The sequence below is a fragment of the Malaya genurostris genome, chromosome 1 (assembly GCF_030247185.1).
Source record: "Malaya genurostris strain Urasoe2022 chromosome 1, Malgen_1.1, whole genome shotgun sequence".
NCBI classification, from domain to species: domain Eukaryota; kingdom Metazoa; phylum Arthropoda; class Insecta; order Diptera; family Culicidae; genus Malaya; species Malaya genurostris.
The window spans coordinates 43,114,815-43,128,882 of record NC_080570.1 but is presented as its reverse complement, the minus strand read 5'-3'; positions in this window follow the sequence as shown (position 1 = coordinate 43,128,882).

The following is a 14,068-nucleotide window of genomic DNA, read 5'->3' as shown; positions in this document are numbered from 1 at the left end:
TAAATGTAGCAACCCTGCACACTATACAAAATTGAACGAAGCACGTTGTGTGCTAGGTGGCGGTGTTTTCCTTTTCCGTACCGATGCGTACCGATTTTGCATAATTTTGTATGACAGTTTGAAAGTTTTCATGCTCATGACCCTATAATTTCGGAACCGGAATTTGTATTTGAATGAAATGGCATAGTATCATTTAAGTCACTGAGAGCATCAATTTGAATAATGATTTGTGAAAATCAGTTTAACCGTTGCTGAGAAATCGAAGTGAGTTCCGTTTATGGAGCTTATGGATGCTACTGAATGAAATGAATACAAACCAAGTATTATCTTTCATTTATATACCTTCATAAAAAATGTATTTATTTGGTACAATTATATTCGTTGTCTAGCGGATGTCCAGTAATTTCTTATTTCAGCAATTTTTTAATCAATAATGAAATTCGACCACACTCTCTCATGCGGTGAATTACTATTTGGTACTGGCAATGATATCGAAACATTTTGAATGATTTCTTGAAGGAGAATCTATGCTAGCTACTAAACTCAGCTAAATACATTGTTAGTATGTTAGTAAATACATATTTATTATGTATTTACTAATATACTAACTTATTATAGTGTTATAATAATCAATAACAATAAATATTGAGTTCGGATATGCTTAAATTATGAAGTATTCAAAAGTCCACTACGAATCAATAAGAGTCCTTTTTACAAACTAACAATACGTTTGGTAAGACCACTGCGCTTAGTCGCTGAAAATAGCCTGGTTTCTTTGCCTCGGTTTTTCCTGTTATGCTTTGTGCGACGATTCGTTCAACTCAAGCGGTTCAAATTATCCTATAATTTCTTCTTAAACACCATTTGATCAAATTAATAGTTTTTGAGTTACTACTGACTTGAAGAAAATGTATGCCAAAATAAACAAATCATTTTTGAAAATCTGCCTTGACACGAATTGGTCTCTCTGTCCGTGCAGAACAGATGATTAGCTATATTGAAATCGTGCGCAAAGTTTCATTCAAATTGGAGTTTTGTGAAATCTGATTAGTTGTTGTTCATTTCTGGGATTGCTCAGATGCCAAAAATTACATGCATACTTTTAATCAATGATAAAGTTAACCATGAACTTATTCTGTGCTTTCAAGTTACAAGTGGAACATCGTGTTTTTTAGGCAGCGAGAAACATCGAAACGTGTTCTGAACGTTTAAGTTGTCAGAAGTACATCGTGGGAGGAACTTTTTATTACTTGGGTAGAGTGAGGTGAGGTTGATTTATTAACTACTCAGACCCAAAACTTTATAACATCAACTGTAGCTTGAGTAATAATTTTTATCCGAATATATGTTTAATTTAACATAACATAATAAAAACTGATAAGTAATGGAGTTTTCGAGAAATAAATGAATTTTTTCGTGTGCATATAGAAAATTGTTTCCTTGAGCATTTGATATTATTATGTGTGGAAGCGGATTTATTTGAACGTTGATTGTATCATTTTAATTTTATTTGTATTATTGAAATTAACTGTTGAAAGATTTAATCGACATTTGAACGAATCTTCTTCGTAACTTTTGAAAAAATTTAAATAGTTTTCATACGATAATCGCAGGACATGAGTTCAATTTTACTGATCGTATTGACGATGTCATTTGTACTTTCTTAAATTGAAACCTATCGTCATACTCCTCGGACTAGCTTAAAACGGAAAGTAATGAACTTATTTTTTCTGCAATGAACTGACAATCCTTTTGTTGGTAGAACTGTTCATTGAAATTGCATCTGATTTTGCGAAAACGGCAACGACGATAACATGAATCGGTTCAATTGCCACTGTCCACTTATTGACTTCTTCCACTGAATAAAGAAGCAATTTTCGGTATCAATTCTACCGACAAACGAAAAAAAAGGAAGCAAAGAAAAAAATAGCTGAGTACTGTCAGAGATGCTGGTCTTTTCAGTCAGATGGATAATTAATCATGCACGAAAAGCAAACTAGGAACAATTGTCTTCACCTAAGCAGTCACTGTCACAAGCAGATCTACATTCTTTAAGAGAAACGATGAAGATCATTAAAAATCAATTAAAGATACTGACAATGAGAAATTCAAATAAATACCTTTCTGCTTCAAGTCTGTTCGTACATTCTCAACAGGGTGATGTCGTATTTTTTGCATTAATAAGCATTATTCTTAGCGTACTTATGAACAGTATCACTGTAAAAGGATGTAATTAACATCTGGAATCGTATCTGCATTACTACGTCTGTAAAATCTATATTCGTATAGTGACATGTGTAATATTACAATTAGTGGCATTATTACTTTTTATTTGTTGAAAAAATTAGCTCCTAATATTTCATTTTATTTTTTTTCCGAAAGCTTTCATCTGTGGAAAAGAAATAAAATCTACAAATCATATTTGGTTTGAGTTGATTGAATCTTAAAGTCACAGCGAAAAAATGTATTTTTTCGACAATCTAAATGACGACGATCGATTTAACCTTTTTTCCCCTGGAAAAATCTTAAGATATTAGACCGAACAGTCAATACACGGGTTCGAAAGTATATTTATTTGGTTTCGTCTTTGCAAAAAAAAAAGTTCCTTATAAACAGTATGCTTTTTTCCTTTTAAAATCCCACCACTCACTCGATGGGATCTGTTCGTGACTGGTTTTGCTTCACATTGACCTCCCTGTGGACATACTTCAGCTTCGAGAGCATATCAAGTACAGCACTATCCTTTCCCGACAATGGCCACATTATCGATACTCCGTCCGAGACCAATCCGTCCGGCAAACATTCCTAGTGAAAAGGACAAGGAGAAAGAAGAATAAAGATTTTTACTTCTTATAACCGGTCAATTTTGAGCTGTCGCTATATGTAACTATTCAGTCATATCCTGACAGTTTTCTTACCATACGGTTTTTAAAGTGGACAAACAATCAAACAAATCCGACGTTTCCATCATTTCCGTTCACTGTCGTCTGGAACTAGTTTGTCGGTCGTTAAGGGTTTTTAGCTTTATAGAAGAACGATGCACATTCATTTTGAAAATTGACTTTTCAGTTATGGTCCAACGAAGCGTATCATTTTCCCGCTAATGGTATTGACCACTCTAGATAAAGTTCGAGTTCAAATCAAATCTGAGCAGCAGCAGTAAGTCATCGAAATGTTTAATATTTTATTTTGATTGAAATTCGTTCCCAAATCTCCAAATAAACAATTGAGCCCGTTTGTTCTGATGCTTGATTGCTTGTTACTCTATCTTCGACGTAATAATAGATTTGTTGCTAATTGTTTATTGTTTATTGTGCTAATGCCACCAATTAAAATTTGTATATCACGGAACGACCGAAATTAGCTCTGCGCCTAATTTGTATTACTGTTATTGAATTAGTTGATTTTAACATCATTTAACTGCCAAAATAACTAATAAATTAGTTGATATTCAGAATTGAACTTTCTAAAGAAATTTCTTTTTTTTTGTTTGTTTCAATTATAGAGGCTTTTAACATTAATGTCATTCACCTCTTCGGGCCAGAAAAACTTTCTGACCCTATGTGCGGGGTTGGGAATCGAACCCAGGCGGACTGCGTGAAAGGCATCGACTTACCCATCACGCTACACCCGTCCCCGTGAAGAAATTTCTTGTTTTTAGAGAATATTTTTAGTTAGCGAAAATCCTGGACAGAAACCAACAAAATCCAATCCAGCAACAAATTCTCATTGGCAACTAATTTTGTAGTTAAAATCAGATAATTTGACGTTAGGCTAGCTCCCATCATTACTGCTGAAGGAAAGCACAAAGAAAACAAAAATGGAGTTGGTTTTATTAACAAGTATATTAGTCAAAAACTCATGAGAAGTGTCAAAGCAAAACAATTCATTTAAAAGTTTGGAAATAGTTTTGATCAAAGCTATTTTACGTTTAGTCTTTGACTCATCAGTGCGTAGTAGCTTATGTTGAGCTGTTATCGAGACCTGGCGGCTCAACATAAGCTGCTACGCACTGATGAGTCAATGACGAAACGTAAAATATTTTTAAAAATGGGTATGTGCACCTTGCATAAATTTGGGAGTTAAAAATAAGCTTTTATTCCCCTTCAAATTATCAATTGTTTTGATGTTTTTCGCATGTTGTAACACGGCCACATTTTGCCTTTTATAAATACCTTTCAAATTATTTCGCTAGTAATCATATTTCAAGCTATGTATGGTGAAGGACAACTTTAAAACGAAACATCTTTCGGGATAGAATTCTCAAATGATTCAGGAAACAGTCTCTTCAGATTGCGAAAAGATGAAGCAGTGCGATGATTTTTCTAAAAAGCAGTAGAAATTAGAAATTCAGCATTTACTTTGCTGAAAAATACTCTTGTTTTTACAGAATGTGTTTAGTTAGCGAATATTCTGGACACAAACCAACAAAATCCAATCCAACACAAAACTCTCAATGATAACTAATTTCGTGATTAAAATCAGAAAATTTTACTCTATTTATCTATCACCAGCATTACTGAAGGACAGCACAGAAAACAAAAATGAAATTAAATTTATTACCAAGTTTATTAGCTAAAAACTCATGAGAATTATCAAAGCAGAACAATCCATAGAAAAGCTGAAAAGGATAGTCTTGTTGAAACTGCTTGCAAATTGTTTTGATGTTTTTCGGATTTGTTACAATATATCCATATTCAAATTTCTAAACCGATATGCAAAAATGTCGTAAACTCTTAATGGAAAGTGAATTTATTCAGAATTTGTGCGCATTTGATGCGATTGTGCCTAATCATGTTTTTACGTGGAACAGTGAAGTGAGATATCTCTTCACCGACTGATTTCTCAATATTTTTTCACGAAAAATATACAAAATGTTGTTCGAATTATGCTTTTTATCATGCAAAACAATTGAATTTATTTTGTTGAATGATAATTCTGAAAAAAATCGCAAAAATGATGATTTTTTCATCGTTTAGACCCTGTCTCGAAGTTACAAATCAATTGTTAACTCAGTAGAGTTGTTTAAGAATTGGGTGTCAATTACTCAATATTTAAAAAAAATATGCTCAGAAAACGAGCAACCCTAACTTAAATTTGATTTATTTGAAACAAAATTTCACTTCAAATTTGAGTGCTAATTACTCCATTTTTGGCTCATATACAAATAAAACATTAATCATTAAAGGAGTAGATTTGACTCAAACATCGTTTCCATTGAAATAACTCAAATTTGAGTATCTGAGGGGTTACTCTAAATTAAATTTGTTCCAATTTTTCTGTAGATGAGTGAGATCTTACTCATTTTTGAGCAACTATTTTAAAGCATGTACACTTTATTTATATTGTCACGCTGGTGTCAGATGTATGAATATACCACGGTACACGTTTAAAAATAGTTACACAAAAATGAGTAAGATCCCACTCATCTACAGAAAAGTGGAACAACTCTAATTTAAAATAACTCCTTTGTTACTTAAATTTGAGTTCTTTCACTAGAAACGATGTTTGGCTAAAATCTACTCATTTACTGAGTAATGCTTTATCTGTACATGTGCCAAAAATAGAGTAATGAGCACTCAAATTTTGAGTGACATTTCATTTCACATATACCAAATTTGCGTAAAAATTGCTTCTTTTCTAAGTGTATTGTAATAAAATATTAAGTGATTGACACGCAATACTTAAAAGAACCCTATTGTGTTTATTTTTCATTCCGTTTACAATTCATTTCTAACTTCAAAACTTTATATCAAGTGGCGGACACTTACAATAGTGTGTCAATCGCACATTAAATACTGTCCCAGAAAGTATGAACGCAACTAAAAACCGCTGCCATTTCGCACCACACTGTGCTGTTGTTTATTCGTTTTCATTAGTTTGTTTCGAAATGGTGCACAAAACGCGGACTGTCACTGAGAAAGATAGCAAAAATGGAAGGAGTAAGTGAAAAAGCCGTGCGAAATGGAATCAGGAAAATCGGTGAGGATAACACCTTTGACGATAAATCGAAAACGGGTCGAAAAAAAGGTCCTGCTAACCCTCAGTTGGATAAACATATACTGAAGGCGTTCGAGCAAAAGGAGAAGGTTTCAGTTCGGGATGTTTTTGATCACATTGGGCACTTCGATGTCTAATGTTCTTCGTGCTAGAGAACGTTTGAATCTTCGAACCTATAATAAGTAGAAACAACCAGAACGCAGTCCGAAACAAGAAGCATCGATCAGGCCGAGGGTTCGAAAGCTGTACAATACGATTCTTGCTGGAAATTTGAACTGCATAATCATGGACGACGAAACCTACGTGAAACTCGATTACAAATCCTTGCCGAAACCACAATATTATACGGTGCGAGAAGGGCAAGTGTTAAACCAGTCCGAGACATCGATTGAAGTCGAAAAATTTGGTGAGAAAGCTATGGTCTGGCAAGCAATTTGTAGCTGCGGTAAGGTTTCGAACTGAACAGCGAAATATACATCAAGGAATGTTTACAAAAACGACTTCTACACATGATACGAAGCCACAAGGATCCTGTTGTCTTCTGGCCAGATCTTTCTTCTTGCCACTACTAACGAAATTAACGGTAGAATGGTAAACTACCAAAAATGTCACTTTGGTCCCAAAAGACATGATTCCAAAAAATTGCTCACAACTTCGACCAATTGAGGAATTTTGGGCATTAACGAAGGCACATCTTAGAAAACCTGTCTCGGCAGCCGAAACCATTCAACAGTTTGAATAAAGATTGGAAAAAGTGTCAAAACTTGTCGCCAAGAAGTCTGTACGGAATTTAATGAGGAACGTTCGCAAGAAGATGCGCCAGCTAGTCTGCAATGGCTAAGTAGCAAATGTTGAGAACAATATTCTGTTGTTGTAGTCTAATATTATCAGTATATCGAATAAAATTTGAACATCTATCATTTGTGAATTATTTACAGCGAAATCAAAGTGCGTCCATACTTTCTGGGACAGTGGTTAACATAAAGCTTGCTTCATTTAGAATTGGAACAAACTTTTGCTCATATTGTGGCGCTCCTGGTGGACGGATTTGGAAGCTCTTGGCGCCCACGTGTCGGGAATTTTGTCAGCTTCACGTATGATTTTTGACATTCCGAAAATCGACTGTACTTTGTAAACAATCAACATGGAAGCCGAAAGAAGGAAAAAAAATTGTGCACAGTTATTTGGAAAATCCATTGTGGTCTGCATCTAGGCTAGCTAAACAGCTGAAATTGCCCAGAAATACCGTATGTCGCGTTATCAAACGGTATAAGAAAACATTGACGACGATTCGGAAGCCTCAAGCCAACCGTCGGAGTCGAACTGACGACCGGAAATTGCGTAGTAAGATTTTGAAGACGATTAAGAGGAATCCTAATCTGTCGGACCGTGATTTGGCCAGAAAATTCGGTGCTGCCCATAGTACCGTGAGGAGAACTCGACTCCGGGAAGGAATCAAGTCGTATCGAGCTAGCAAACAGCCAAATCGGACCATGAAACAGAATAGTGTGGTCAAAATTCGTGCTCGGAAACTATATGACCAGGTGCTGACCAAGTTCGACGGGTGTCTTCTGATGGACGATGAAACCTGTGTCAAGGCTGACTTCGGTCAAATCCCAGGTCAAAAATTTTACTTGGCAACGGCTCGGGGGGATGTTCCAGCCAAATTTGAATTTGTTTTTGCGACAAATTTGCAAGAAAAGTTATGATTTGGCCGGGCATTTGCAGCTGCGGCAAAAAAACGAAAATTTTCGTTACAAATAAGACAATGACATCGGAACTATACCAAAAAGAGTGTCTCCAAAAACGAATTTTGCCGTTCATTCGATCCCACGACCATCCTGTAATGTTTTGGCCAGATTTGGCAAGCTGTCATTACAGCAAAGCCGTTTAAGAATGGTATGCAGAGAAAGTGGTCCAGTTTGTTCCGAAAAACCTTAACCCACTCTACTGCCCCCAGTTCCGCCCTATTGAGAAATACTGGGCAATCATGAAGAGGAGATCAAAGCCCAATTCGTTCAATTCCGCCATTGTTTTCATCGACTTGTGGCAGGGTGCATTTTGTTCTATCGAAAGCAATCCACTTGGAAAAAACCTTTGTCATGCTCAATTTTTCATGAAGGATAATAAATACACTTCCATATGATATTTGTGTCATCTCAGCAATCTCACGGAGCTTCACTTTACGATCTTTCATTATAATTTTTGTCACTTCACTCACATTTTCCGGTGGAACGGCTTCCACAGGTCTACCCGAGCGTTCCGCGTCATTTGTGTCGGTACGACCACGTTTAAACTCGGCGAACCACCGACAAATCGTTGCTTTTGATGGACAAGAGTCCGGATAACATTTTTCAATCCATTGTTTCGCTTGCACGGTGTTTTACCCATTAAAAACAATGTTTTATCAAAACACGAAACTCGTTTTTTTCCAATTTTTAAACAAACTACAAAACGACTTTATTCCAACCTCGATAACTCAGCTGTTTCTGGTCGGATCGACTTCAAATTTTGACCCGTTTCAAGCAAAGGTTAGTACTCTTGAAATACATGGTTACTGGTTTACTACGATCGCCATCTCTGCTTTAGTCTCGGGACTTATTGATCCATGTGTTACATGTTAGTTAATGCTCAGGCACCAATCAGACGCTTATTCCTCATAAATGACATTTGAGCATATTCGTTTCAAATCTGAAGGAGCACTCCTGGACACAATATCTGCGTCGATTACACAACCAAGAGCACAGTTTATCATTCCGGTTTTTGCAGACACAACACCGTTTGTGTTGAGCGACTCACGACTTGAAATATGCGATCTTACTAATAAAAAAATTGTTCCTTGTCGCTGCAAAAGGTTATTACACCTTTTGGACTGATCTTGCGAATAGTAACATAAAAACGAGTTCTTGCGTTAAACTGAAATTTAGAGTAAGAGTTATTCATTATCATTGATGGTAACTATTCAATTTTTGACGTTTCCATGTATCATTTGAAAATGAGTAACTAGTACTCAAACTATGAGTAACTTTTTCTAAGCGTGTATATTCAACCTGTCGTCTGCGTATTTTTACAGATAGTCTAAAATACACAATCAAATTCTTACTGGATGTTCGTTCGACCCGTTCACCGACGTAGTTCGTTACATTGTTATCATGTAGGTAACTCTTAACTTTTCTCATAACTAATAGCAACGGTGGCTCTCACTAACTTGATATTTATTTTCAAAGCACAAACGACATCACTTCACGCATGACATACCGGTTTCCTTATCTCACCCCGAAATGAGGCAAACGCCATCGGGACTTTTTTTTCTCCACTAACTGATTACCGGCTGTGCTAACGGCCTCTTTGGGATGCCACAGAGCCAACCGATGATGCAGTTCTGCGCCTGTGATCGTAAGTAATGCATGCATGCATGCAAGCAATGGCATGTAACAGCTCTGCTAAAACGCCGTTAAATTTTTCTACCCCGTAGAGTTGATTTTTCATTGCATCCAACGTTGCAACCAACCAATTTCTGAGCGTAGAGGGTAATTGCGTTACGGTGATCCAGGTGGAAATTGCTACCGAACCTGTTTGCTAAGGCTACATAAGGTGGCGTGTGAGCTCGTACTTGGCTTTCGCGCCTCACGTCTAGCTTCACTGGAGGCCAATGATGACGATGATGATTAAAATGTGCGAAAACCTCTTCGTCGCATGAAGGTGCATCTTCTCCTACTTTTGATTCGGAGAAAATGGGTTAAACGAAGAAATTATTTTCTGGCGGCAGAAAAAAAAGCTTGCAGTATGTTACTTTTTCAGTTCCAGAAATAATAAAAAAGTTTGGATAGTGGTTTTCAGAGTTTCATGATGGTCGAAACTCCGCTGCCGCTGACAGTGTCAAAACTACACAAAACGGAGATTAACATCGAGGTAAAATAAACGACAATAATATAAAAAATAAATAAAATTGTTCTAGATGACCGGGAAGAGAAGGTGCGCCTAGTATGTCATAATTGGGCAAGATTCTACAGATGAGAAAGATATCCTGACGCTGGATCCCGCACATACATATATAGGATTAAAAATACGAACGCAAGCGCACTTCGAATACATGTTTGGTTGGCTCCATTATTAATATACGCCAGAGCAGAATGATTACCCGACAATGGACTGAAGTAAGCACGAGTTCTTTCAAGTGGCACGAGTGCCTCAAAGAAGGCACAATAGATCGGAAAGATCATGATGTCGGTTTTCTGGAATTGTCATAGTACTTTTGGAGGACCATCTCAAAACGGAAATGCAAGTCACTTAGGCTGTCTCTTCATGTGCTTTCATATACAGGGTAGTTTAATTGGAAAAATTATTTCCCTGGTTGATTCGCATGTCTATTTTTCAATTTGTTTTCCCCGTTAGATACTGATCAAATTCACAACTAGCTTTTGATAGCTCTAAGTCCTCACAAGACATAAACAAATCATTGAGAAATGCAAGTTTTAGCGACTAATGTAATCAAATATTCAGACGATATTTTCTGTGCTCCTAAAATCAAAGTAAGATAGTTCTAGAACCACCTCTCAAAATTTATCATCACAAGTCTTGTGGATTGTTGTGCTTTCGATATATACGATATCAAGTTTTCTGTTTACAAGACGGATACGTACCGCGTAAAAAAACACATTACTTCCGTAATCCGCGTAAAAATATACGCGCAACTTTGGAAATTCGCGTAAAAAAAAACCACCTAACTTCGGAAATCCACGAAAAAAAAATTCAAAACTGAAGAGGAACTTTTTTTCGATGCCAAATATCTTAGAAACGCATGAAACGTAATCTCAAAAATATTTTTTTTGAAAAAAATCATCTGGGAACAATTTTGTGATTTCTGAAATCGAAAATTTGAAGACGGGTATAGCGTGATAGGTTAGTCGTTGCCTTTCATGCAGCCAACCTGGGTTCGATCCCCAACCCCCCACATTATTAAGATTATAGCAAGTCCAGTTATTATATGAAGGGCCGTTGTATTTCAGGTAAAACTATACTAGAGAATTGAAAAAAACGAGTTCAAACACTTTTGTCGATCATGTTTTTGACTTTCAACCCGAAAAATGCTATGCTTTAATAAAGAGAAGTAACGAACATTTTTTCCAATTTCACATACTTGAAGATGCTTTTGAAAACAATAATTTGATATTTGATTTTGAAATGACAGCCTAAATTTTAAATTTGAGAACGTTCCTAAGTAATTCCTACTTAAAATGAGTAAAATTTTTATTCAAATATTATTTTTAAATTGAAAATAAATATTGGTTTTGCGCTTTTTCTCTTATGAATAAAGAAAGGTAAGCAAAAGCTTTAAAACTCGACTAATAAATATTGGAAATAGTGATATAGCACTCGACTCAGTTTGAATCCGCAATGTTTCCTAAGAGATGATTTTCACAAGCTTGGAGTAAAATTAATGCTTAAATTCTTAAATTAAATTTAATCGGTGGCCTATTTTTGTTTCCGTAAACACAGAGTGATAAGTGTTAAAAATTTCAAAACGTCTTTAAAAGTGACGCTGCAATAAACGGAAAACAAACTATTCTTTAGTACCAAAAAAAAGCTTGCTCATAGTTCTAAAATAGCCCCTTTGTCATTCGGGAGATGTCCATCTTCTCTGTGTGACGAAAAGCAAGCAAAATTTCTCCCCTCGCACTGACAACTTCAACGAGAGCTCTTCTCTTTCACATATATACATCACTGTTGTATAAAGTGTGCACGCATCCTGAGTGCGTTTGTTTATTTCCTTTCACCTCTTCCACTGAATCGCACCAAAGTGTTAGAGTATTAGCTAAAAAATTCTCTGAGGTGGATGCAGATACTTTCACAGAGGTGTACACGCCGGTGAGCACTTTGGTGTATAATTTGCTTAGAAAAAGCGAGGGACACGCAAAATCAGCAAAATAAAACAATTTGTCGTTAAATTTTCAGTTTTCATTGCAAATTTTTCATAGCAAGACCAGATCTACTCTCTATTAATTAAAGTTCACAGAAGTGTTCGCTCACCATCACGCGCCAGTGATCACTTGGGTGTGTTTAGGCGAGAGCACGTGAGAGTGATTCGTGCGAAGAGAATGTTATTCTCTCGCACCAGCTTCTTTCAACACAAGCACGCACTCAAAGTCATCTGTCTGGACACTGAGAAGAAGTGCGCTTTCCTCTTTGTGTGGAGCGGGGCAAATGTCTCCGCAGAGTATAATTGAAACCTACGCCCTGGTGTATCACTCTAGTGAAATGCCATCTCTGCTCATTCCTATGCCGTTTGGAAGGAAACGACGAAAGAGGTGAAGAGCGAAAGATTATTTTTGTAAGAATATGGACTTACACTAGTTATTATATGATGCCAATATATCCTCCTAATCTCAGTTGGCTCTCATGCAATCGTAGCGTATGTTGGTAACTCAAAACTTTCCGGTTCGAAACCTGTTAACTGTTCATGTTTTTGCCTTTCTCATATAGAAAGGCTATGCAATCACTGTGAAAATCGACTTTTGAACCGAAGCCCGGAGGGCCGAATATCATATACCATTCGGCTCAGCTCGACGATTTGAGCAAATGTCTGTGTGTGTATGTGTGTGTGTGTGTGTGTGTGTGTGTGTGTGTGTGTGTGTGTGTGTGTGTGTGTGTGTGTGTGTGTGTGTGTGTGTGTGTGTGTGTGTGCATGCAACAAAAATATGCACTCACTTTTCTCAGAGATGGCTAAACCGATTTTCACAAAGATTCAAATGAAAGGTCTCATAGTCCCATAGTCTGCTACTGAATTTGATTCCGATCCGACTTCTGGTTCCGGAGATATAGGATGATATGTACCAAAAAAGTGAAAAAAAAATATGCACTCACTTTTTTCAGAGATGGCTGAACCGATTTTCACAAACTAAGATTCAAATAAAAGGTATTATGATCCCATAGCTTGCTATTGAATTTCATTTGAATGTGACTTCCGGCTCCGGAATTATATGGCACTCAATTATCTCTGGAGCAACTCAACCGATTTTTGCAAACTAAGATTCAAATGAATGGTCTTATAATATCCTAAAAATTGTGGAACATTTTATCAGGATCCGACTTTCGGTTTCTGAACTAATGCGTGATAAGTGGAAAATTACCAATTTTATTAGTATTTTTCCACGAACGATGGTTAAAAACAGGTACAAATCCCATAAAACTGTCTGATAAATTCTTCTAGTTTGCAGAGCTTGTTAGTTTGTGGGCATGAAAACTTAATTCGGCACTGGTCCCCTCTTTTCCTGTTCCGAGAGCACCGAAAGTGGAGAAGAAAAACTCCTAAAACTAAATTTACTTTGATTTCTCTGCGATGCTTGAACCGATTTTCACAAATATTTATTTGAATTAAAGTTCATACTGTCTTTAAACCTACTGTGAAATTTCATCCGGATCCGACTTCCGGTTCCGCAGTTGCAGGGCGATGAGTGTCAAAGTTTTCAAATCGCCATATAGAGTGACAATATGTACAACACCGAAAGAAGAAGAAAACACAAAACGAACAAGGCGTGCTTTGTTCTATTTCGTACACGTTGTGTAGTGATGTCAATAAAAATAACAATAATAATAATAATATTAATAATAATCCTATTACATGTTTTATGCTGTTTAGCTTGACTTACATATGCAGAAGTAACAGAAACGCAGGTTCGTTTCGTTTGTTAGATTTCGTTTAATTGGTTTAATCGAAATAGAGCATGAGATAGTAAGTATAGGTTTAACTACGTTCAAAACTGTTCCAATTTGTAGGTCATATTTGTTGGTAGTAAACGAACCAACTTCGGCTATTCCGTTTATCTGAATCCGGTTTCGGATGAATTGGAAATAGTGATCAAAAACTGCAAAAACGATCTCACTTACTTTTCTTTGAGATGGCCAAATCAATTTTCACAAACTTATAGGTTCAAATGAAAAGTCTTACAGTTTCATGCGGAATTCCTTAATTCGTTGTGGATACTACTTTCGGTTCCGGAACTACAGGGTAAACAGGTTTTATAGAGTTTGTCAGATTAGATCCGAACTAATTATTCTATTTCTATTC